The following is a 27,836-nucleotide window of genomic DNA, read 5'->3' on the forward strand; positions in this document are numbered from 1 at the left end:
CATGGATTACCAGACTATCAACACCTTGTGCATATCAAACTCTTCTAGAACATATCATACCTAGGGTTTTGTAAGGTCTTTAACAATCTGAATGGCCATGCTGTCTGTGGGGGTTTACACAAAAGCTAGCAAACACTTGAGGCAGCTTCTTAACATACCAGAAGCATACTGTAAACAGAACAATAATCACATTAGCAAGCTTGGCACTATATTCCCACTGTGACCTCAATCGACAAGAAACATGTAAATATTTACTGTATCGTTTTCCTTTAAATTACCTCAGCAGAATCGACTATGCTCTTTTCTTGATGTCACTAAATAAAGAGAAAACATAAAAAGAAAATACAATTTGAGAATTTGTCCTTAACATATAATATTCTTTCCTTTGATAACAATTGTTACGCTCATTCACTTTGTCTCCAAAGGTAAAATATAAGGCATTTCAGTTTAAAAGCAGTCTTTTCTCATTGTCCTGCTTGCATTAATATATGGTTTCCTTTCACTGTAATGATAGCCAATTTCGTTATAATAGTTCTCAATGTGTGTTAAATAAGAAAACCAAGTTCATTATAATAGTTTCTCACATTCGCGTTTACAAAAAAGTGAGAGTAATAAACCAAGTTCAAGATCACCAAGGGTTTTCTTATGGTTCGTTTATACCTTGAGGTAGTAGTACTTTTTTTTATGTTTCTCTTGTGCATCTATTCCAGGTTCTGCGGTAGAAATCACAGGAGTGGGAGACAATGAAGATTGGGTCTAGATGCTGTCAAGGGACGCCGAGTCTACGAGGAGGAATGCAGGAAGAAACCACGGGAGAAGCAGAGCAAGCCGGAGTCAGGTAAGTGCTTCAAATCAACGAGGCTAAGCACCGGGTCTCTGAAGGGAGTGGTTTAAATACCCCAGCCACTAGCTTCCTACACATGTGCATGCTACAGCGCTTGACAGTTTACACGCTACAACGGTAGTGGTTTACACGTGTCTTCAGGAGTGTAGGTTTGATCGGGCAGATGCATGTGCCTTATTTGCATGCGTGGACATGTGTCAGTCAGTCAGTCAGTCAAAAGTCTTTATTCGGTTTAGTGCAAACCATAAAAGCATACTACAATAAATACATATTAAAAACAGAGATTTCATTAATAACACAATACCAACATTTAAAAAGGGTACAGTTCATTTCTTCAGAGTACGAATTACCACAGTTAAAAAACTTGCAATATTAAAGGTTTCCCAAACATTATTTAAAAGCTGTAGATACAAAAAAGCAGGTCTCACTTGGACAAAGCCTTTATCTTTTAAAATTGGGATTAAGAAACGTTTCCTGATGTCAATAAAGTGCTCACAAAAGAAAAAGCGGTGTATAATGTCCTGGGGGTAGAAATTATCATAGGAACAAGGGCTAGGGTCAAACACCCTTTTCCAATCTGTCTTAGCTCCAATCAAAGAGTATAGTTGATTCAACCTAAATCTGGTTAAAAGAAAGCGATGATTTGGGTTTGTTACATATCCCAGATAGGGTTCCATGAGAGGTGTTGTTTTACAGAGCTGGTGGCTCCTAACGGAACCCTTAACCAGCTCCTTCTCTTCCCTTGCCAAAGAGGATATGCAACTATAACTTTCTTTGCACCAGTTGATGTCGCCTTTTACCAAATTCTCGGGGGAAAGGTACAGCTCTGGTCTCCCTAGATTGTTGGCCAAGGTCCGAATATATTTCAACCATGGTATATGCGGGCCATAATCGAGCGAGAGACAATCTCTCAAAATGGTGTGGTTCAGGTGTAAATCCGGGTTGAGCCAGATGCTAATCCATTTCAGGATCGGGGCCAGAGCAATGCTGTCTTCAAGGTAACCAATTCCTAGTTCCTGGTGGACGATATAATTAGCCGTGCAAATTGGTACTGAGAGGAGATTTTTTAAAAATCTGTCCTCGACAGTCTGGATGCTTTTAGCATTTTTAATGCCCCAAACCTCAGCTCCGTACAAGGCTATGGATAGACACTTAGCCTTGTAAACTTGGATAAGAGCCTTCAGTGGTCTGGCTCCCAGTTTTCTTGCAAAACCCAGCACTCCTACTGTAGCTCTTGAAAACACAATCTTTTTTGCCTGTATCTGGGTTACCCTGGAGTCTCGATCATCAAAGAGGACGCCCAGATAAGGAAAAGAAGAGACTCTCGATAATTGATGGCCCCCACAAGAAAAAGTTTTGGATTTGGCAGATTTAGGGCCAATGACCATGACATGAGATTTTACAAAATTTACAGATAAGTCCAAATCCTTCATAAAATCAGCGAAAGAATTTAACAGAAGCTGAAGGCCCACTCCCGTTCTGGCGATTAGGGCAGCATCGTCAGCATATAAAAGGGCAGGGACTGAATATTTCCCCGCATGGGGGATATCTTTACATGAGGCGACAAGGGTAGTGTCCAAATCATTTATATATAAAGTAAAAAGGAGAGGTGCCAAAATGCACCCCTGCCTGACCCCATAAGATATGGGTATATCTTTGGTACAGTTTCCCTTTTGGTCATAACGAACTGTGGCTATTAACTCTCTATGTAGGTCCGCTAAAAAATAAACAATCTCTTTATCAACACCAAGATCTAGGAGCATGGGCCATAGTTTTGATCTATTAACACGGTCAAAGGCCGAAGACAGGTCCATAAAGGCAACCAATAAGGTTCCTTTTTTGGCCACCGTGTATTTACCAATTAAGAGTTGTAAGTTTAAACATTGGTCTATGGTACCCATCCCTTTCCTAAATCCATACTGGACCATAGAGAGTTTTCCAGATTCCTCTAGCCAACCATTTAGTTGGGCAAGAACAACTCTCCCCAGGACTTTCACTGAGGAGTCTATAAGAGAAATTGGTCGATAGCAGCTCGGGTCGCCTCTATCCCCCTTTTTAAAAATAGGGACGATCACCGATTTTGCCCATGTTGATGGGAGGCCCTTTTGACATGCATTTATAAAAACATTAAAAAGAATTTTAGACCAGAGTTTAATATCTGATTTAAAAAGGTCAGCCGGGACTCCATCGGGTCCCGGGGCCTTATTACTTGTCATTTGTAAAATGGCATTTGTCACCTCTATTTCTGTGAAGGTCAACGTGTAATTATCAGAATTAAATGAGGGCCCCACCCTTAAACCATCTCCATCATAAACCTGTTTAAAATGAGCATACCAGGCATCCTCTTGGATGCCACATTCAAGCTCAGTGTTGCTTTTACCATTAAAAAAAGGTTTATTTATAATAGACCAGAATTTCGCACTATTATTAATGACATCAGTGGACAGTAAATCATTCCATGCATTTTCCCTGATTTCAGTTTTACGTTTCTTCTGAGCCAATTTGTAGGCCTTCCTACAGATGGCAATTTCCGCTCTGTCCGGTGGAACCGCTTTAAGAGCTGACATAAGCTTCCGTTGGGAGAGTGAGCAGCTGTGATCAAACCATTTCTCCCCAACTTTGGGATTATCCTTACATACTTTTTTAAGATCACTGTTCACCTGACAGCAGATTTTTTGATAAGCTGTCAACACTGCATCACTACAGATCCCATCTTGTGAACACAGAAGTAATTCCTCCCCAACCATCTCCCACAGATTTTTGGTGAAATCTTCTGGGACCAACTGACACCATTTCAGGCGTCGCATTTGGTCTGTCGGCCTTGTGTCCAGTAAACTAACAGTCGGTTTATCCGCTATTCCTTTTTTAAGATCATCAATAAGAGTTAACTGGACAGGATTGTGGTCGCTAAAAGTAGACCAATTAACCTTATAATGACATACATTTCCAACTAAATTTGATGTAACAAAAATGTAGTCAATGGTGGAACCTATTCCGCTTCCTTTAAAAGTCGGGGTGTCATTTATATCATTTGCGGGATAAACTAAATGATTCCCAACTAGAAGCTCGTCTAAAAGAATCCCCTGTGGTGTATGTTCAAAATGGGAGTTACCTTGATCTTGAGGACCTAAACTGTCCCATATAAAACAATCTTTAAAACATAGATGAACATTAAAATCGCCAAGCACAATAACCGAATACGGATTTTTACAAAGTTCATTATACATTTGTAAAAAATCAGATAGACTGCGTAAGTGTTCACTAGGCATATTCTGAATAAACGAATTATAAAAATTTACTATAATCCAGATCCCATTTAATTTGGAATTAATTTCGAAAGCTAAACAGTAAGGTGAACCCGTTTCTACTTTGCTATATTTGCCATCAATAGTTAATGCAATAAGGGTCAAAAGACCGCCTTTAGCCCTTCCCCTATTTGAGGCAACCGCTGGTGACCAAAAGGCACAAAAACCATCAAGTAGAAAAGTGTTTTCAGTGTCCCAAGTTTCTTGCAGGCCAATAATTTCATGGCCTAATAGTGTCCCTCCAGATAGGGTCGTGCACTTTGTTGTTTAATCCAGCTATGTTCCAACTAAGGACGCTTGAGCCAAGGGGCAATTGTGGGATACTGACAGTTGCATCCACTCTTTCATCATTGACAGTCCCCAATGCAGGCATAACATTTTGTGTGTCCTCTCCACATATGGTTGATACAGAACCACCTGATACCATGAACTCACCCTCCACAGCGGGCAAGTTCTCCATGCTAAGTCTTATAGTGCCCCCATGATGCAGTCAATCATTAGAGTCTAAGTTACTCAGGGCCTGAAAGCGATTTGAAATGGCAAGTCCCTGAGGAAACAGGCTTTCAGGATGACTTGCTCTGGGCTCCCATAGAACACTGTGGGGTAGTATTTTCTGTTCTTTATAAAAATGGCCCAATGAATGGAGGGTGATACCCTCACCTGTATAGGGAAGCAAGGTGGCTTTTGATAGGATGTTGTGCACTATGTGGGGATTACTAAAATTTATTAATACACAATCCCCCTTTATAGTCTTGCGTGATCGCCCAACCCAGGAAACTCTTCTCGCGGTTAAAATCAAATGGGATAAATGTACTGGAAAGCCAAAATTCCTGTTTAGCCACGATACTGATTTATTTTTAAGAGATTCATGGGTTTCAGAGGAGAAATTCTGGGCAACATCCTTCAAAGGAGGAACATTTTTTAACACAATGACAAAAGGTGCACACTCGGGGGGGAGATCTGGTTTTGCACCTCCCAGGTGTGTACTTGATATTGCGTCATTTTTGCTTGGGCAACTGCCAGAGGGAGAGGTAATCTTCTCATTTACTGATGGAACAGTCACCGGTGGGGCTGTGCTATTTGGAGTATTCTTTGAGTGCTTCGTGATATCAACAGAGACTGGTAGGTCCTCCGCGGCTTTGGTCGGGTTCTCAGAAGAAATGGTCTTATTTGCCAAGAGATTACGTAGACCTTCAATCTCGACAGATAGTTCGCCAATTTTGGTAACTAAGGGTTCAACAATTTTCAAGATTTTAGTCTCTACGAGGCCTAACAGGGATTCAAGTTGATCAGAATCGAACTTAGCCATAGGATGATTAGTAGTGGCTGTATCCTTAGTAGCCTGAGTGGTTGGCACAGAGCCTGTCTTCTTAAGATTGCTTCGTGTGGGACCCTGTTTAAGATGAGTCCGTTTACGGGATCTTAACATTCTCTGGGATGGCCGTTCCGGAGAATCTTCTACAGTCTCATTAACGTCAGTTGTTAAATCTCTATTAACTTCAAATAGATCCTGATCCCTAGGAGTGTGATCATCCAAAGGTGTTAAATCATTCTTTTCATTTTCACAATTTGTGACATGGGGTGAGGTAGAGAGTACGATGTCTATATCATTCAACAAAGGACCTGCAGGCAAAGCATTTGAACCATGACCTAGTGATTTACGTCTATCACTGTTGATTTTGGTGACAACTTTAACTAGGTAGTTATCCAACGTTGAGGTAGGCGCTGATTTACCTCCTGCTATCACTTTGGCCATGTTTTATTATGCCCCTGAGAGGGCCTAAAACTTCAATTAAACTTTCACAAGAGCGGCGACGCCAACATGTGTCAATATACCTAGTGAAATTTATTAACCACTCAATTAAAAACAATCCAAAGTCTTACGGTTTAGTGGAGGGGCCCGTCCCGGCCTCAATCGGTCCTCTGAGGGCCACAGAGGGCCCGCCCTTTGCCCGGGCTTAGCCCGGCGCACGCCCGCGCGCGTCCCGCGACGCGGAGGGAGCACCAGTGTTTTAAGCGCCTCCGGGCGCGTTCTTCGTCGTCAGGAGCCGCTGGGGCACCTGGGAGCGGTAGTTTTCCCCGCTCTGTGGCCGCGCGGTGAAGCGGCGGTGAGAGGAGCCCAGGCAAACAACAACGAGACTCCAGGTGAGGTTGAGGGGACACCAGCAACACCTCACGGTCCCCTCGTTCAAATAACCGGCTTCCCGTGTGTCATTTTTAAGCTGTTTTGGTGACTAAGGTTGCATCATTTTACATATATTCAGTAAGACATTGGTAACACGAACATTACATAGAAAATAAACAGTTCTGTTTTGACCATGCGCTTTTTAGATCCTTTATTAAGCATTTCAGTGCAAGGGGTTTTATAGTACTCTACTTAAGGGTGGGGTGCACAATGGTTTGATAGCGCCCATAACACCGACGGAGCTCCTGAGTGGATGCTCTTCATAGTATTGATCGTATCCTCTCTTGTGAGTGGCGTCCAGAAGAGCACGGTCTGTTGTGGTGCGGCTTGGTTGCGAGCGGTGGTGGCGGGTGTAGTGGCAGGGTCTAGGGTGCTGAAGCTGTCATAGATCTGCCTGATCTTGAGGGGGAAGAAGATGCCGAGTTTGTTGCAGAGGTCTTGGAAGGGAGGGACGTCTGTGGTCCCGCCATTGGGCCTGCCGAACTCCCTGACAATGACGAAGAGTTCTTTGTTGTTGTGAGCTTTGGTGCTGATTCTGTCTTGGAGGGCCGTTTTCTTTGTGGTTTTGAGGAGGAGGTGGTGTGCATTGATGGCAGATTTGAAGGTAGAGTGGGTTTCTGGGGTTGTGTTGCTTCTCCATCTCTTCTCGAGTCATCTGCAGGTGTGTCTGGATTCGTGGAGGGTGAGGGGAAGCAGCTGGCTTTCTTGGAGTGTTGCTTGCCTGGTCATTTCTTGGGGGTTGCCAGTACAAGTCAAAGCAATACTCTTTCAGGGTTAGAGTACCACATTGTTTTTTTTTTTTTTTTTTTTTTTTAAACCTTTATTTATACAAGTCTGGAACACAGCTATTCAGCCGACATCCCGGAGGTTCGGCAGCTAATCGAGCAACACATGAAAGCGTCCATAGCTCAAGTACAGGAAAAAGACAAAGGTTCCGTTTTTGAAAACTACCTACAATGAACACAACAAGCAAGGCAGTATACACAATAAACTTGTGCCAGTTCCTGATGGGGGCGTGGCCCCATTCCCAGAATCAGGTCAAAGCCACCGATCGGGAGGATGAGGGAGAAGCCGAGGCGCTAACATTCTAGCATATTTGTATCATGAAAGTCCCAAGGTGGAAGTGAGGCTAGGGGGAAAGTTGCTCCTCTAGTGGTTCAGTGGCCGGGGGCAGACATATATCACAGAGTACCACATTGTTAATGCAAAATGTAAGCAGAGAACTCTGGGTAGTTCCCAGGTTTAGGTGGATAGAAGCTCCTGTATAGAGCACCCCACAACACAAGCGACATTCTGAATCTACTCATCTCAAATGTCTGTTTTTCTAGCAAAGTTTCTAAGCATAGGATTAGCACAGTGCCATCAATGCTGAGTTGTAAAATGACAAAAGCCTTTTACCACTCCGGGCACAGTATTACAGGTATGAATTGGTAAAATATCAGCCAACCCCCTTGTGCAGCCAACCCTAAGCTGTGCACAGCCTGGCAGTGCATAGTGGGGGGATGGCTAAACCCCTGCCAACCCCCCCCCCCCCAAAAGCAGCCATCCCTACATCACGCATGGCCTTTGGTTGAGCGCTGGGGAAGGTTGCTCACAAAACCTGGTCTGTGGCCAGCCCCTGTGGCTAACCCTCCCAAAGGCAGCTAACCCCACAATGTACACAGCCTTTGGCCATGTGTGGTGGGGGTATGGCTGTAGGGCTTGGCACTAGGGACCCTATCACCCAGGGCCTTGTGCCTTTTTTAAATAAAGTGGAGGGGGTTCACAGCATTCTCCTGGGGCCGATTGAAGAACTGGGTATCCCATTCCCCGGGGCCCTCAAACTTAAAGGTAGGTGCCCATCCAGGGCACCCACCATAGTCTCTTTTGGTGACACGGGGGGGAGGCTCAAGGCCCCTGTTGCCTCAGCAGGCTCCACACATACACCAGGAACCGGCATTGCACCTGCCTGCAGGGACCAGCTCCTAATGCTGCTCCCTGCAGCTGGAGCAATATTTTGATCTGTTACCCTGCCCACATCTCTGTGGGCAGGGTAACAGAGCAAAAGTCTGCTCCCAGCAGGTGGGAGCATTTGTGAAGCTCCCATTTGGTGTGAGCGGACTTGGTATTTAATCCGGCTTGGCAGGAGGTTTGAAAATGCTCCTGCCAAGCAAAAGCAAACACAGGTTTCCTTGCCCACACCGGTGCTTGCAGGGAAACTGCCATGTTCCAGGTGGGCTCCCCTGGACATATCTTGTGAGCCAGCCCCAGGGGATGGGGTCTCTGGGGCCATTAATTGTTCCGGGAGGGCCCCCACCTCCCTGAAAGTAATCACCCAAGAAGTGGGCTCTACGGTGCCCCTTGGGGCTTGGGTATGGAGGCTGCACAGCCCCCTCCCCTTTTTGTTAAAATTTGACCATGGGGGTGGACTCTCCAGGCCTTTTTGAGACTAAGAAAGGGGTGCCCCCTCACCCTTTTCTTACATTTTCGCCCGTAGTAGGCTCCCCAGGGCTTTTAGAGACTCAGGGAGGAGGTCACCATGCTCCCCTCCCTTTATAAAGAAAGATAGGCCCCTCTGTGAGCTCCCATGGGATCTGGAGGCTCAGGGAGGGGGGCATGCAGCCCCCTCCTCAAATAATCACATTTCTCATGTTGCTGGTAGGCAATCAGCATGCTTGGTCTCATAGGAGTCTGACTCTAAGGGAGCAAGATGGCGCAAGGGAAGTCAAGCTCCCTGGGTCAATCAGAACGCTGCATTTTTAAATTGGCGTGCCAGTGAGTCTCTCAAGACTCTTATGGACCCAACTGCTAAAATATACAATTACATTTGACCCTAAATTTCTCAAAAACTCTACTGAATGGATTTATGGCAAGTCACCAAAACCACCAGATGTAGACCAATATCTAGCTTCTTGTCGAATTCAGTGACATTCCTCTCAGCAGTTTTTACTGTAGCTCGTTTTAAAGAAGTCTTTGGAAAATCCATGGTTTTTTTTGTGTTTTGGGACCCCCCTTTTTTTCTCAGCCTCTGTGTAACAGATCACCCCAAAACTTTCCAGGAAGGAGATGAGGTGGATGAACTTTACTTATTGGAAAGGTTTGTGAGGATTGGTTTAACGGGTCCAAATGTATTATCAAACCCCAAAAACTATTACTATGGAAAAGCAGACCTAACTGTAACTGCCTATGGAAAAAAAATACACACACACCACACACACCACACACACCACACACACACACACACACACACACACACACACACACATCCTTGTGGGGACTATGTGTGAATACCTGCCTTGTGGGGACTAACCTTTCCCAATGTTTTTAAAATACACTAATAACAGAAAAATGTTAAGAAAAAATTCATGATACAGGATCCTGCTTCAAATTTGTAAATATATTGTTATTTAATCGTGCGCACAGCACCATCCTTGTGGGGACTTGAACCGGTGCTACCATCCTTGTGGGGACCTAGTCCGTAACACTATTTGTGAATGAATCCAGTTGAAGGCACACAGCTAAATGTTTATTTTATCAACAATATACACAAACAACATTATAATCTATTCATATATGAATTGCTGCATATATACTAGGGGTATACATTAAAGACAGATTCTGTTAATGTGCCAGAAAATATCATATCGCGCTTAAAGAAAGACACTTGTATTTAACTTATTTATTAGTGCTTAAAATCTTAGGAGATAAGGGAACTAACACATAAAGAAATTAACAAATGGAACTAAGGAATATGGTCAAGTGGAACCCACAGCTTGATTAGCTGCTAACATTTTTGCCAAAATAGATGTTCAAGTCCCCACAGAGATAGTGGGTGAAGATCATTGTGTTTAAGTCTCCATAGAAATAGTGTGTACATTCAAACTTAAATTCCATTATAAAGAGTGTGAAGCTAATGAGCTTCAAGTCCACACAGAGGTTGGGTGCAATTATATGAATGCTCAAGTCCCCACAGAGATGGTATTATTATAGCGATGTTTAAGTCCCCACAGAGATAGTGTGTTATCATAGAGATGCTCAAGTCCCCACAGAGATGGTGTGTTATTATAGTGATGTTCAAGTCCCCACAAAGATAGTGTGCTATTATAGCGATGTTTAAGTCCCCACAGAGATAGTGCATGAAGGTGATGGTGTTTAAGTCATCATTAAAATAGGGCGCAATTCACAAAGGTAAACTTAGACAAAAAGTCTAACTTTACTACTTTTCAGTATTCACAAACGTAAATTTAGACCAAAAGTCTAACTTTACTACTTTTCAATATTCACAAAGCCCCATACAGAGAATGTGAAGCTGATGATGTTCAAGTCAAAGCAAACACAAGGAGATAATGGACAGAGTGCTGAAACTTTTCAGTCACTCACCCCCAGTCACAGATCTGGGTTGAAACCATCATCGTTCTTTAGCTCACGTTATCACCCCAGTTCAGACCCAGCTAAATGCAAATCAGCCTTGACCCTGTGCCTCGTGGCACCCCCTGGTGCTCCAAGTCGAAACAGAGTTTGCGTTTAAATACAGGAATGCTCAAGTCCCCACAGAGATGGTATGTTTTATAGTGATGTTCAAGTCCCCACCACAATAGTGTTTTATTATAGTTTTTTCAAACCCCAAAAAGATAGTGTGTTGTTATAGCGATGTTAAAGTCCACACAGAGATAGTGCACGGTCAATCTGTACAGTGGGATCGAGAGATCCAGTAAGAGTCTCAATGTCTTGAAAGGAATAGGGTAGCGGGACAGTCTCAGTACCAACCAGGTACGGGGGGGGGGCTCTGCACCAGACCTTGGATGCTGTCTCAGAGCGGCTCGGACGTGGAGAGCCGCGACGGCGTCAGCAGGGCTCGGGTGGTAGTTCCGCTTGGGTCGAGCCGCGACACAGTCAGCAGGGCTCCGGTGGTAGGTCCGCTTCGGTCGAGCCGCGACGAGGTCAGCTGGGCCCCAAAGGTTCGTGAAGGTCTTATAAGCACGATGGAGCCGCGACGTCGTCAGCAGGGCTCAGCAGGTAGTTTCAGGAAGAGTCTTTCTCCGTAGGGTCAGCCGCGATCCGATCAACAGGGCTCTTGACTCCAGGATACAACTGTCCTCTTGTTGTCGAGTCGCCCCAGATATAGGTCGTAAGCCCTTTGATGTCCGGACCCTTGCGCCCAGGAGGGCGGAGAGGCCGGGTAGGGCGCGGCCAGACGCCCAGCAGGAGAGGCGCCAGGCCCCAGAGAGCTGTGGGGCGGTCGCACCTAGGTGTGGAAGGACGGTTGGGGGTCCCATCGATACTGCCCTCCGCCGGGAGTGGAAAGGGCTCACGTGGTATCCCCCGGGCCAGGGGTGGGCGCCTCGATGTCGGGCCTCACTGGGACCGAGGCCGGGTAGAGCAGGGTCACGGAGGTGGTCACGTGGAGTGACGTGTAATCCAAAATGGAGGAGCCCCGAGGTGCATGGGACCTCGTGCAGCTGAGCGAGGGGGAACAGGACCACGCCACGAGGCCGGCTCCAACAGTCCCCACAGAGATATTGTGTGATTATAGACACGCCCATGTCCCCACAGAGATAGTGTGTGATTTTAGAGATGTCGAGGTCCCCACAGAGATAGTGTGTGATTATAGACATGCCCAGGTCCCCACAGAGATAGTGTGTGATTATAGAGATGTCCAGGTCCCCACAGAGATTGTGTGTGATTATAGACACGCCCAGGTCCCCACAGAGATCGTGTGTGATTATAGACACACCCAGGTCCCCACAGAGATAGTGTGTGATTATAGACACACCCAGGTCCCCACAGATATAGTGTGTGATTTTAGAGATGTCGAGGTCCCCACAGAGATAGTGTGTGATTATAGACATGCCCAGGTCCCCACAGAGATGGTGTGTGATTATAGAGATGTCCTTGTCCCCACATAGATGGTGTGTGACTATAGTATTACCACGGTTGCCAAAGAGAACGTGTGTGATCATAGACATTTTGAGAAATACATAGTCATGCTGAATCATTAAAAATTCGGTGGAAGAGTTGTGTAATGTTAGGCCGAGGAAGTTAAGACAGAGGCAGGTTCAGATTAATGCTTTGTTGAAAGACAAATGTGCCATTTTCTTTGTCCCAAATACTCAAAGTCCGTTTTTACCCTTTTAAGATTTACTCCACTCATGGATATTCTCCCGGTATGATTTTTGCAGATTGATGGTTATATAATCTGTTTTGGAGGAGTTTGTCCCCAGTCTACTCTCTATGCACATCAGCAAAAAGTATTGAATTAAAAGTTGTAACCCTCTGAGGGTTTTTGAGGCAAGCAGTGTATCTTTCGCAAACAATAAGAGAGAGAATTTGCTATCTGCATGTATTGGAGATGCATTAGCACGAACTATGCAACTAGATCATATAAATAAAAGGAAAATAATGGAGTAAGCATGTATCCCTGCCGCACGCCTTTATTCATGGTGATACATTCTGCCAGTCAACCCTGACTAGCTCTCCACACCTGGGCATAACTGTCATTGAGTTGGCAGATTAATATTGAATGTTACTTGGGACCCCCATTCTCTCCAAAACTGACCAGAGTTTTGTTCGTGGGACTAGCTCAAATGCAGATTTTAGATTCCAAAACGTTACACCACCCTATTATACTCTGCAACATATCACTCCACTCTACAACACTCTTCTCTACAATATGACATTCTACACTTGTCCACTATACAACACTCTACTCCACTGCTACACTCTATTCCACTCCATGCCACTCTACTCCACTCTATGCCACTATACAAAACTATACTCCACTCTACAACACTCTATACAACTCCAGCTAGGCCACTCCACACCTCTTTACTTCACTGTACTCAATGAGACACTACTGCACTCTACTTCATTGTACTTCACTACTCCACTCTATACCACTTATGCCACTCCACTTAACGACATTCTATGCAACTTTACTCTACCACAATGTACAACACTCTACATCACTGTAGCCACTCCACTCTACAGCACTCTCCTCCAATGTATGCCACTCTTCTCTATTCCACACTACCACACTATACAACACTTCACTCTACAGCACCACACTTTGTCACTCCACTCTATGACAGTCCACTGTATGACACTTTCCCCCGGTCTACTCTACGCCACTACACTGTACGACAGGCAACTCTATGGCGCAAAACTCCACTCTAATGTACGACATGCCACTCCACTCTTCTCTGCGGCATGACAATCTACGCCACTCCATCTAAACCTCTATGTTACACACCACTCTATGCCACTCCACTGTTCACTACTCCACTGTACGCTATTCCACTCTATGCCACTCCACTCTACCTCATTCCACTGTATGCCACTCCACTCTATAACACTCTTCTCCACTGCATGGTACTCCACTGCATGGTACTCCCCTCTACAACGCCCCATTCTAGGACACTCCATTGTATGACAGAGCACTGTATAACACTCTCCTCCAACCTACTCTACGCCACAGTGGCACCAGAGGTGAAAACCTCCCTGCAGCCTAGTCCAAGCCCAAGCATGGAGCATAAGGAAGCAGCTACTATTAGTGCAGCAGGTACAGTGGCACTGGGCAGGGTGAAGAGCCAACAAAAGCCTGATCTTGACATTAGGAATTAGGGCGCTGCTACTGTATTGTATTGTACAGTGATTCATGTGGGGTGCCGAAGCACATTTTTGGGCGGGTAGCAAGCTAAACAATGAGGGAGTGTGGGGCTGGCAGAGGATGTATTTATTATCCTTCTATGTGGGAAGTGTTTTGATTTCATGGGTGAGTGACCAGAGAGGTGTTCTTTTCTTGTCTTGGGGCATAGTGCGTATGAACGGAGCAGGATCCATGAGAAATCGGCATGCAAATTATAATATAGTTAGACCTAAAATAAATAGGCAGCACTTATCTAGTCAGGTGGACAGCAGAGTGATGTGTGCAAATACACTATAGGGATACCCAGGGAAAGCCTAGTAATCCTTTTGGCAATGTCTGCAAGGCAGAGATCCTGTCAAGTGTGTAAAATGATAGCGTGTACACAATTTGGTTAGTTTGTTTTTGTTTAATTATGCAAATGTTCAGGAAAATTATGCGAAAACAAAGAAATTACGCAAATGCAAAATACATTATTTAGTGCTATATTTGAGCGCAAAATTAGTTTTGCAATTTTGCAGTAAAAACATAGCAAGTAAAAACATAAGTGACATAAGGAAAAGACTCTCATTTTCTGGACATTTGTATGTCCCATGCATTGGTGATAAACTTTTGCCACAAATGCCACATAGTTATGTGAGGTGGCACTGGAATTTTTTATCAAATCAAAAATCTTTATTCCATTCAAAGAATCATCAAAGCTTATAAAACAAATCTTTGTACATATTGCAATTTACATTCATCTAAATATAAACATAAAAACGTGTTTTATTTACAAGGGTCTAAAATGCAAGACATATATACTGTTTAAATTTTCTCCTTTTAGTCTTGACCCCTATTGCACATGATTTAATTAGAGTTCTTGCCAATACAGTACAAAGATAACTATTCAATTAGCGCGAGCGGACCAATTTGGGCTCCACTACTGCTGGAATTGTTTGATGATTCAATCTAAAACCATAAAAAAGTTATAGTTATAGTCGCGCGACCGCCACTCTATCACAAGGATGATGTCATCAGTGATGCCATGAGTGATGCCACTGACCATGTCATGAGTGATGTAATATGTGACGTCATGAGCAGTGGATTGCGGGCGCGCGAGTTATATTTATCTGAACTAACTATAACGGGCGAATTTCTTTGGTTTTTTACGAGTGAAATGTCCAGCTAACTATAACATGTGTGAAACCTATGGTTTTTTAAGTGAATATATATAACACCAATCCTTCTCTTCAGAGCAAAAGAGTGCGCCGAGCCCAAAATCCAGTTTAAACGAGGTTTATTGCATCAGCATATGACAAACAACGCCCGACTCGTTTCAGAACAGCCGTTCCTTTCTCACAGGTCAATTTGACATTTGATTTCACCCTTAACATATAGTGCACAAAAAGAGTATAAACATAAACATAGGACAACTTGATAACCTTCCAGTCAATGGTCAAAACGGCATCCATTTTGGAATGGTTTGTTAATGGATATAAATACATCTTTCCAATCAGTAAACTGAGTTTTTAAATTAGACCAAGCAAAACATAATTAATTTCTTAGTTCGCTGTCATAATACATGATTATTTCATTCATAAGACACAGGCTTTGGAAGCCACGTATCAGAAAGCCTGGGTTGTGATGATATCAGAGAGACGGAGAGAAGAAGCTACAGCATTTCATTATGGTCTTGAGACTGCACACAATAAAGAAAGCAATTCAAGACAGGAATTGTTTGCCTGCAAGTGGCGGAGGACTCACTGAAATAGGAAATGTTTCTCTCATAATGGCCTCAGTGTGGCCCTCCATGTGTGTTTAGCAAAATTGAAATATTAAACAATCCATGCAATCAATAAAAATTGAAATGGGGAACACTGGGAATCGACTCTCTGTGTCGTTGATCATTGCCAACCTCTAGTCATACTTCTCTGTTTGAGGCAATAGCAGATTTTGGTTCTGAAGATCTGGTCACCATATCTAGTGGAGGCTGTCAGACACCTCCTTTTGCGGTAAAGTGGCACTATCTGAGGAGTTTGGAAACATATCTTCCATCATATCTGTTATTTTTCCATTACTACATATTTTCTTATGGTCAACTCTTCTATTCTTGGTAAAAGTTTCATTTTCGATGGCCCCTATCAGTGCATATAAGAACACACACCACCCTATTGTTGTTTATAAAATTCACCAACAGTATCCATGAGTTAACAGACCACCCTATCTGTGTTTAGAAAGCTCACTATCAGTTCTGTTAAGGGCTACAGATCATGCTCCGAGTATTTATAGATCTCTTCATCAAGAGCCTAAAGTGATATAGGTGAGCCTGTGACAATAGAGCGCCCTAACAATCACCTCGGACACAGACCCCTCACAGTCTTTATTTACAGAGTCCAGCGATTAGTGGATATGGAGAACATACAATATCCCTAGAAAGTCAATGTTATGTGTCTGTCCTAATATTTCTAACGATGCAGCACAACCCATCAAAGACTATCATGACCTCTGCTCACTACTGGCACCACTCTCTCTATTGCCAAAAGCTAACTACTGAAGTTTATTGCAAAGTTATTTTCTCTTCCAATAGCTAAAGTGACACAGAATGCACCACATAGATATTAATAAATCCTCTCCGATTTCATCCTGTACTCAGAACCACCTTACTGTGGGACACACGCCACCCTCAGTGGATAGGCCAGGACTAAATGGCCACCTTCTGGACTTCATTGACTCCATCCAGGTGTGCACTGAAGGCAGTGTAATACCTCAGCCAGCAATGCCCTCAAGAGGACCTCCTGTTTCAGTGGTACTCTTACCAGCTTCAAACTCACAGAAGTTCCTAGAGGCATTGAGGTTGCAGTCTGTATTATGTACAAACGTCCATAGGCATCTCTTGTATGTATGTAAATTAATAGCGCAAACCTTGACAGAGAGAAGCAGAGTGCTGCACATGATCAAAGGCAAGCATACAGTCAAAGAGCAATAGGAGAGGCTGCTGGGATCCACAGAATAGTACTGTTACAGCATTGCAATAGGTATATTGTCAAGTCTTTCATAATTTGGAGTTTGGGGCGTTCCTGAGAGAATACTGAAATGTTGTTCTCAATCTTTGGTGTATAGTTGGAATATTATAGTTAAGTGAACTTCCAGCAAGTGATTGTGCTAGAACTGAAGATTAATGCATTTGTATTTGATGTGTTCAAACGATTGCTGCAACAACCAAATGTGACGACGCAAAGCACTGGAAATGCCCAAGTTCAAACCAAAAAGTTGTTATAAGCCATGAAAATGAAAGATTCTACTTCAATTCCATAACTGCAAAGCCCTAGGAGGCTGCTGCATAGGTGTACTTTTTACCAGCAGACAGCAGGTTCCAGTCACAATAACATATCTGAGAAAGAGGGTTAGCTAGGGAAACGTGTACTCCGCAGAACATGGGTTGTAATGCGGACATGATAAGGTTGATTAGGACATTAGAATATGAAAATAACAATAAAAGCTTTTTCTCAAATAGGGAAGTAGGACTCATGTCTATATAAACATTCTACCTGGCACAGGACCACTAACTCTCCCCCCTTGGAAAAATAAAGAAATGTGACGGTCAACATTTAACAGACTGTATTTCTAAAAAGAAAAATGAAAGTAAAAAGCGCTCAAAAAGTGCCAAATTTAGCTCTAAAAGTCAGAAGGCCATACAAACGAAATATACAAGCTCTGAACGCATTTCATGCACCTGTCCAGAAAAACAATAAAATACAAGTACAGCTGCCTCATGCTGCCTTTAACCTGTTTTTATTTGACCAAATCCTGCTACAACGGAGGAACAATGAAATACTCTTGTAGGCCATGTTCGCCCTAGTACATCAAAACCCTTTTGACTCTGTGGGCCCCTGAATGTCAAAGGAGCTGTTGACAAAACAAGTAAAGAATAGCGCGCTTTTAGAACTGCGAAGAGGGGAGAGCACGTCAATGCTTTCTAAGCAGACGCTTGAGCAATCAGTATGTTAATTAGTCTAAATCGATCTCTTTGTTTCCGCCTTCCGTGGCAGGGAGACACACCTAAGGCTGGAAGGCTACTGACACCAAGTAATCCTCCCCCACCCCTGAACACAAACTATTGACTAGCGCCCAGCAATCCACATTTGAGTGAGACAGCCCTGCATTGCAACAGCGGTGTCTGCCGAAGCCCCTTTGAATGTTGCGGATTAATGAAGTCCCACAGATGGCTTGCGTTTGTGTTTGAGTGTGCACACCACAAATGAAAGCGACATGGACTACTATTTTCAAATAATGAAAGCATACTCGGGATTCTTTTCCCTTTTAAATTGCGGGCGTTTATCCCATTTGTATTTAATATTTTATTATGAAAATTATTTTAGGTTTTATGTGTTGAAGCAGATGCTCATAGAAACATGTCCCTCAATTTATATCAATGGCAGTATATGTTTTCATCGAGCCAAATTTTACTGAAATATTTAGTTATGTAATACGTTCTGCAAAGACTGGATAATTCAGTGACTTAACAATAAGAGACATAAGCAGAAAGTAGAACATTAAAGTGAGCAAACACTGTGATTAGTGGTATGCATGCACCATTTAATGGCAAGTAATACTTTTGAAAAAACATGCATCCCAGGACGGCAGAAATAGCCAAGCCCTACAAATAAGGCTCGTCGTTTGTGGCCGTTCGGGGACGGGCGGGGCGGTCAGAGAAGGAAAAGGACTCCATCTCTTCCTTCCTGCCCAGAGAAGACAAGGACAAGGCCCACTTATACTCTGCCACTGGCAGCAGCCCCCCACCCTCTTTATTCCTCTTATTCCCTCTTTCTGTCTAGCTCCTCCTCACTTACTGAAAATCCTCACTTGAAGAAACGGTTCTCACCTTCTCTTTCCTTCTTTTGTTTATTTGTTCCCCTGTGAAATGGATCCAAAAAGAAAAACTTTTGCTGGATATGTCGCCTGTTTCTGATATTTTTCTATTACATAGTGCAGCCTCGGGACGGAGAGAAATAAAAGGTTCAAAATATGAAAAATAAATACATAATTAAATAAAGCAAGACAGAGTGGTTGCAAAGTGGCCAGACTTATTTTATTCACATCCAAACACATTAGCGCCACTTTACAGAGTTTGCCAGTGAAGCGGTACTTTTATTTTCTCCTCTTTCTTTGAACAGCATTGTTTTCCCTGGGTGGAGAAGTGCACCATTCCTGGAGGTACTGTAATACCTTGTCAATGGGTGGATTGGAAAACAAAATGTGTACCATGGCCCTGTGTTCATGGTCTTTTTAAACCATTCTACTTACGTTTTGTAAGGATATAAGCAATGAACATTTAAACGGGCCCTTTCTGGGCCTGTAGTGATTTCCTTAACTTTTCAAGCAAAAGCACTCACTGATTTCTGACTAGTGAGTGAGTGATCGTTAAGGTAACCATGTTGTTCCTGCTTACATTTCACATGCTTTACTTAATCTTGCATGCCCTATGAGTGTTTGCTTTTTCCAGCATGTTGTTACTTTTTTTTTTATTTCAGTCAACATATTACTCTTTTGGGTAATATGAATTGAGTCGCATCCAGGTGTTTATAGCGGGGCAAAATTGGGTTGTAGCCGAAGGCAGGGCAAGTTTTCACTAAGTGGGGCAGTATGGTGTTCAGTGGGGGAGAGGATGTAGCACCATGGTCAGAGCCGCCAAATTTGGAACTGGCGAAACCAGGTTCAGCCTTCATGACCAGTCCCCCAGACCACTCTCCTGCCGGAGCACATTCTCATGCTAGACCTTAGAAGTCCCCGCAAGACTGTAGAAGCCCTGGTGTCTTAGCACCAGCAGGAGGCAGTGGCATAGCAAGTGGGGCGGACCGCCCCAGGTTTTGGGGGCGGTGGCCACCCCCTCCCGCTCTTACCTGCAGCCGTCGTGACTGCAAGAATTGGCAGCACCCCGCCGCTCTTAACTGCGGCTGTAGCGGCCCCATTAATCGTCAGCACCCCCCTCCCCTCGCTTTTAGATTAGGCCGCACGGGCCGCAAACGCAGGGGCTTCCACGGGTGGCCTAAGGCCTAGCTACGCCACTGGCAGGTGGACCTTAGCGATGGCAAGTGTGAGTTAACCTTGAAGGCCTGTCTACTACAATCCATACTGAAGTTCACCTCCAGTCTTGCGGGCAGGCCTATGAAGCAGCCCACCCTAAAGCAACAGTGACTCTGTCACTTAGTTCCCTGGACCCTTGAGCAGGTTAGGACGGTGTGAATGGTGCAACCACACCGGGCGCTGATTTCAGGTGAAGGAGTAGTGTTTGCAAGAATATTATGGTTCTAAAAGCGCTTGCTGCCTCCTTCCTGGCCTCCAGCAATTTTCACAATAAAAATCCAATGATAACTGCAGTGATTACATTTCTTCCTAGAGAGAGATCGGAGAAACTGCATGGCGCAGAGACAAATGGCTTGTGATTCCACTTTTAAGTGTATTTGGAACATTCTGAGATTGGAAACATATCCCATATATAAATAAATAATCATGTGTATCCATTTGTTGAATTAAATAACATAATAAGCTGTAACTGGTCAGTGAAATGCCAAACAATACTAACAAGCATTGGCATAGCCAATAGGTTTCGCTTTTGGGACCTTATAAGTATTTAGTTATGCAGCACAATATCTTTGGTGCAACAACATCAACCGTTGCATGGCGAAACACTTATAAGGTCCCATAGGCGAGACCTATTGGCTATGCACTATGGCCTATGCAAAAAAAAACTGGACCATTTTTATGTAATTATTTTCAACACGGTGTTTACTAAAATAGAACCTTTGAACATTATTTGGTGCTTTATTATCTCCGTGAACTGATTGTGTGCCACGTGGACAGTTCTTTTGATTTTTAGTATTCTTAGGAAAGAAACATCTGCTGTTACCTGCAGCTGTACTTTCCTTTTATTTCAACTTTCGGATAAACTTGACGTGCTAGTCTGGTTGCTGCGTGAACGTTTCTAATGGTGGCTGCACGGCGTTTGGGCCATTCACACATACTATCTGTGCTGTTGAGCAGCCAGGCAGAAATACTTTATCACATCCTGTTGTGGCCGTCTGTGTGATTTATGGCTGATCTTGGGCTACAGTGATGCTGTGGCATCTCTGCAGGATTATGAGCTGCTCTTGAAGGAGGGTGTGTTGCTTTCACCGAGAACCAGGTGTCACAAACGGCAGCCCTCAGGCTGTTGCCCTGAGCAAACTGTGCTGGAGTTCAGTGACGTAAACAGAATAAAGTCCCAGAAAAAAGCAAGCATTTGCAATGCAATAGGTCTTGCATTAGTAAAGGTTTGAGCTATTGGCGATGCAAATAATAATGCAACGCCAATAGCTCTAATTTTCAGTAATGCGAGACTGATTGCATTGCAAATGCTTGTTTATACTTACAAACTCCATATCTCACTGAAACGGCATCACTGCAGTGAACCATCCTAAACACTAAAGATTCCATTGAAACCCATAAAACCCATTCCCCCAACCCTAAAAATCCCTTACCAGTCAAAAACCTGCACCTACCAAACCCCTAAAAATTCACTTGCCACCCAAAAATCTACACCCACCATAAAAATCACTTGTGACCCAAATACCCATACAAAAAATGAACCTTAAATGATTCATTGCCATCGAAAATATCCATGCCAGACCTAATCCCTAAATGTTCCCTTGCCACACAAAACCCATGCCCACCATAAATCCTAAAAAATCCCTTTCCACCCAAATACCCACACCCACCCTAAATGTTAAAAATTCCCTTGCGACCGAAAAACCCATACACACTGTAAAGTCTACAATATCCCTTGCCACCAAAAATCTCACACCCACCCAAAACACTAAAAATTCCCTTGTCACCCAGAAACCCAACCCCCCCTAAACCCTACAGAATCTTACCACTCAACAACCTGCACCCAACCTAATCCCTAAAAATTCACTTGCCTCCCAAAAACCCACACCCATCCTAATTGCTGAAAAATCCCTTACCACTCAAAAACCTACATGCACCCTAAACCCTAAAAATTCACTTGCTTTCCAAAAACCCATACCCACCCTGATAAATCCCTTGCCACCCAAAAACCCATACAAACACTACACCTAAACGATTGATAGCCACCCAAAAGCCCATACCCAGCATAATCCATAAAAAATCCCTCACCACCCAAAAATCCATATCCACCCTAAACCCTAAAAATTACCTTATTACTCAAAAATTCATATCCACCCGAAACCCTAACATATCCCTTGCCCCCAAAAATCCAGACCCACCCTAAACCTTAAAATTTCTCATGCCTCCCAAAAAAACATACCCACCCTAAAAAATCTCTTACCGCTCAAAAACCTACACCCACACTAATCCTTAAAAATTCACATGCCTCCCAAAAACCCATGCACACCCTGAAAAATCCCTTGTCACTTAAAAACTCATACAAACACTACACCTAAAGGATTCATTACCACCCAAAAACCCATAGCCAGCCTAAACTCTAAAAATTCCTTCCCATGCAAAAATCCATACCCACCCTAAACCCTAAAAAATCCCTTACCAATCAGAAACCCATACCCACCCTGGAAATAAAAATTGCCTTGCCACACTAAACCTTAACAAATCCCTTGCCACCCAAAAACCCATACCCACCCTAAGCCCTAAAATTTCCCTTACCACCCAAAAAAATGTTACTCACGCCAAACCCTAAAACTGCTTTGTGACTCTAACCCCCAAAAATCCCTTACCACCCAAAAACCCATACCTACCCTATCCTTAAAAAAATCCCTCACCTCTCAAAAACCCATACCCACCCTAACCCCATAAAAATTCTCTGGCCACCCAAAAAACTATACCCAACCTAAACCCGAAAAAGTACCTTACCACACGAAAAAACACATCCAGTCTAATCCCTAAAAAATGACTTATCATCCAAAAACCCATACCCATCCAAAACCATGATTTTCCCTTGCCCCCCAAAAATCCACACCCACTCTAAACCTTAAAAATTCCTTTGCCACTTAAAAACACACACCAATCACAAATGCTGAAAAATCTGTTACCACTCAAAAGCCACCCTAGACCCTAAAACATATACCCATCCTGAAAAGTCCCTTGCCACCCAAAAATCCATACAAACACTATGCCTAAACGATTCATTACCACCCAAAAACCCATACCCAGCCTAAACCCTAAAAAATCCCTCACCACCTAAAAATCCATACCCACCCTAAACCCTAAAAATTGCCTTATCACCCAAAAACCCATACCCACCCAAAACCCTAACATATCCTTTGTCCCCAAAAATCCACACTGACCCTAAACCTTAAAATTTACCTTGCCATCCAAAAAAACATACCCACCCTAAACCCTAAAAAATCCCCTGCCAATCAAAAAGCCATACCCACCCTAAAAAAAAGTTCCCTTGCCACCCTAAACCCTAACAAATGCCTTGCCACCCAAAGACCCATACCCACCCTAAGCTCTAAACATTCCCTTACCACCCAAAATACGATACCCACGTTAAACCCTAAAGATTCCTTGTGACCCTAACCCCAAATGTTACCTTATCACCCAAAAACCCATACCAACACTACTCTTAAAACATCCCTCACCTCCCAAAACCCATACCCACCCTAACACCATAAAAATTCACTGGCCAACCAAAAAACCATACCCAACCTACACCGAAAAGTACCTTACCACCCAAAAACCCATACCTACCCTATCCTTAAACAAATCCCTCACCTCTCAAAAACCCATACCCACCCTAACCCCATAAAAATTCTCTGGCCACCCAAAAAACTATACCCAACCTAAACCCGAAAAAGTACCTTACCACACGAAAAAACACATCCAGTCTAATCCCTAAAAAATGACTTATCATCCAAAAACCCATACCCACCCAAAACCATGAATTTACCTTGCCCGTCAAAACTCCACACCCACTCTAAACATTAACAATTCCTTCACCACTTAAAAACCCACACCCATCCTATATGCAGAAAATTCCCTTGCCACCCAAAAACCTATACCCACACTAAACCCTCAAAAGCCATTTGCACCTAAAAAACCATACCCACCCTAAACAGCCCTTATCACCTAAAAACCTATACTCGCCCTAAACCCTAAAAATTCCCTTGCCGCACAAAAACACCCAACGACCCTAAACCCTACAAATCCCCTGGTGATTTAAAAAAGCCATACACACCATAAACCTTACAAAATCCTTTGCCACCAAAAATACCACACCCATCCTAAACGCTAAAAATTCTATTGAAACCCATAAAACCCATACCAGCCCTAACCCCTAAGTGTTCCCTTGCCACGAAAAAACCCATGTCCACCTTAAACCCTAAAAATTCCCTGGCCACCCAAAAACCAATACCTACCCTAAACACTAAAATATCCCTTACCACCCAAATACCCACTCCACCTTAAACCCTAAATATTCCCTTGCAAACCAAAGAACCCATACCCACCCTAAACCCTAAGAAGCCCTTATCACCTAAAAACGTATACTCACCCTAAACCCTGAAAATTCCCTTGCCACCCAAAAACCCACACCCACCCTAAACTCTCAATATTCCCTTGACACCCAAAAACACATACCTACCATAAACCCTAAGGCAAACCTTACAACCCAAAAACCCATACCCACCCTACAAACCCTTAATTCCTTATCACCCAAAAACTCATACTCACCCTAAATCATAAGATTTCCCTTGCCCCACAAAAACCCACACAAACCTAAAACCTTAAAAATTCCCTTGTGACTCAAAAACCCATACACACCATCAACCCTACAAAATCCCATGCCAACAAAAATACCACACCCATCCTAAACGCTAAAAATACCATTGAAACCCAAAAAACCCATACCCACCCTAAACCCTTTCATGCGTCACTCTATGCCTGAAAGGGTTTTCTTTTAACTTATACTGGGTGCTCCCTTGTGTCTGGACAAAGCTATACCTCTCTAAAGAGCTCTAATGAGAGCGAAAGGCGTGACAGGGGTTGCTTTTATTTATTTCAGGTTGGCTTGGATGGTATTTTACCAATCCAGAGCTGTAATACTGTGCCTGGAGTAGTAAAAGGCTTTGGCCATTTCAACAGCTCGGCATGGATAGCACTGTGCTAATCCTACGCTTAAAGACTCTGCTGTGGAAATGGTAAAAGACTATGGGGCTCATTATGATAGTGGTGAATCCGCCCACCTACGGCAGCCTGCCCGGTGGCGGATTCACCACCAAATTGCAGACATTCTCCTCCTGCCATATTATGATGGCTGGTGGTTTGCTGGTGGACGAGAATTCCGTCCACCACGGGTCCGCCACAGGCAATCATTCCGATTGTCTGGCGGACCCGGAAAGCATTCCCAGAATGGTGGCGGTACCTAGCAGGCACCGTTCGCCATATTAGAATGCCTCATCTCCACCAGCCTTGAATTGCGGTTCACCTGCCATTCAAAGGCTGGCGGAGATTGACTTCAGTGGCCTGTTGCGGGCTCCCTCTGTGTTTGGGGGGTGGTGCACTTGGGGGGTACCCATGGTACCCCCCCAACATTTCCCCGCACTAAGTGGCAGGCACTGCGTGGTGCCTGCCACGTAGTGCAGGGAAATGCCATGCATGCCATATTGACATTGCAAACGGTGCTGCAGCCAGCAACACCGTCCCTGTTAAAGGCCCAGGATGCGCCCACCATGCTGGCGAGCACATCGTAATTTGTGTAGTTGGACTGCCTCATGACGGGCGGCCGGTCCGACACACCGCAATGAGCCCCTTTGTCCCTTTCTGAGAGCAATGCCATCGCAGCATACCAGAGTAGAATAATAGAGTCACATTCAAAGTAAGAAAGACGTTTCCCCAAATGACATCATTTCACGTGGCCTGATCTTAAATTGTGTGACCATGGGATAATGAAATTAATATTAGTACAGCAATAAAAAAAGAATAAGGATAGCACATCAATCTGAGATGCAGGTAAATTTAATATTTTGGTGTTACTTTCTCAGAATGGGGTAAAAACGCAATGTGGACTTATTGATGAAGAAGAGGTAAGAAACAAGTACAAATTTCAAAAAGTACAGTTTGACATTTCATTGCACCAGCTTTAGAAACTAAAGTGCAGTATCAGTACAATCAAAATACATTTTGCCATTACAGAAGTGAGAGATTGCCTGCCGCTATATCTTCAGAGCTTGGGCCAAAAGGTTGTACTAATTTTAGTTCGTTTGATTATTTTAAAAGAAAAGATGATTGATGATCAAATAATTATAAGATTAATTCTATAAAGCAACCAGAGCCCTCATCTAATTATCCTCATCTGGCCAAGGAACTTTGCTACAGCAGATGCATAAAATAGGCGTGGTCTGCGCTAAGAATGCAGAGGTCAGTAAATCTGCTTTGGGTCCGTATTTGCCAATAGATGTATTTGATCTATTTCTGGCATGAACCAGCATATCCCAAACCAACAAATAGGACGTGGCATATGGATTCTTGAGAGTTTTTGTATTTAGGACATAACACATCTTCATTTGGGGCCCAGATATGTGAAAATGTTTTAAGGAGCAATGTGCCAACCCTAAATTGAAGATACAGCTTCCTGTCTAGAGGGACAGTGATGACATCCCAATAAGGTTCCAAGAGGCTGCTGCACTTTAAGTCTAAGAATCTCCCCATCAATGTTGAACGAACGCTTGCTTTTACCATATTTTTGCCACCCCAGTGTCAATATTGTTTTTTTAACGCCTTGACCGCCAATGATGGTTTAGAAAGTGGATTGTCCCAAAGAATTCTCAGACCTATAGCTGTTAATAACTTTATTTGCCTATGCCATTTGATGTTATGAAATCTGTCAACCTCCATCACATCCTTTAGGGCCATGGTGCACTGGGCAAGTTGAGGTTTTTGCCATATCAGTCTCCAAAATAGAAATGAGCGAAGTCTAGCTCTAGCTGCTAGTGTTCCTTACCACGTCAATCATCAGGGGCTTCAATGAGGTACTCGGTGGCAGCCAGTCTAAGTTTCTCGCAAACCTATTTTCGGATCTAGTCAGGGAAGATAAGTTTGAAAATCCCCAAAGTTCTGATCCATATAGAACTGAACTAACCTCTTTGGCATCATAAATCTGAAGCACTGGTGCAATGGGTTTACCTATGTTGAATTGTCAGTAGTTCCACCTGGTGTTTCCATGAGTGGTTGGAAGATAGAGTAACACTAAAATAATTGGTAACATCTACCCTCTCGAGTGGTGTACCCCTCAGCTCTAATCTGCCTCTGAATCACTTATGTTTTTTAAAGGACATAAAAGTAGTCCTAACAGAATTGATCTCTCGATATTAGCAGAGCAAAACTCCTTGAAACTGGATATTGTGTGCTGGAGTGTCTTAGAGATCAATAAGGTGTTGTCCGCAAATGGCAGTATAGGTGTCTTTGTACCAGCCAGAAAAGGGACATCAGTTTGTGAACTAGAAATAAAAATTAACAATATCATAAAGAAATAGGGAAAATAAGGTGGCGCCAGAACGCAGCCTTGGCAGACTCCTTTATTAATGAGGAACCAGTCAGATACTTGGCCCTGGCTACCCCAGTGAACCTGCGCATATTTTTCCTCATGTATACGAATCAGTAAACTCAGGAGGTTCTTAGAAATACCCATGTCACACAGCACTTGCCATAGCTTTTTTGCATGGGACCAAGTCAAAAGATGATTTAAGCTCGACAAAAGCAACATAAATACTGCCCCCACCGATCTCCACAGTCCTCCAATGCAGAAGGAGAAAGCGAAAAATCTGGTCCATCATGGATATTTTTTCCGAAAACCTGCCTGGAATTATGATGTCATTATCTATAGTCCACTCCTGTATTTTGCCCAAAACTAGAAGAGCAAAAATGTTT

At 43.5% G+C, this 27,836-nt stretch overlaps 1 long non-coding RNA gene across 4 annotated transcripts in view; it reads left to right on the forward strand.

Moving 5' to 3' along the window:
- LOC146775975 (uncharacterized) overlaps window positions 1-27,836 on the forward strand; it is a 1,152,826-nt gene that overhangs the window by 253,012 nt on the left and 871,978 nt on the right. For all 4 annotated transcript variants that reach the window (XR_014971952.1, XR_014971951.1, XR_014971954.1 and 1 more), the window contains exon 3: window positions 711-838. This is a non-coding gene — a long non-coding RNA (uncharacterized LOC146775975). The remainder of the gene's footprint in view (window positions 1-710; window positions 839-27,836) is intronic.

The sequence above is a fragment of the Triturus cristatus genome, chromosome 12, assembly GCF_964204655.1.
Source record: "Triturus cristatus chromosome 12, aTriCri1.1, whole genome shotgun sequence".
NCBI lineage: Eukaryota > Metazoa > Chordata > Amphibia > Caudata > Salamandridae > Triturus > Triturus cristatus.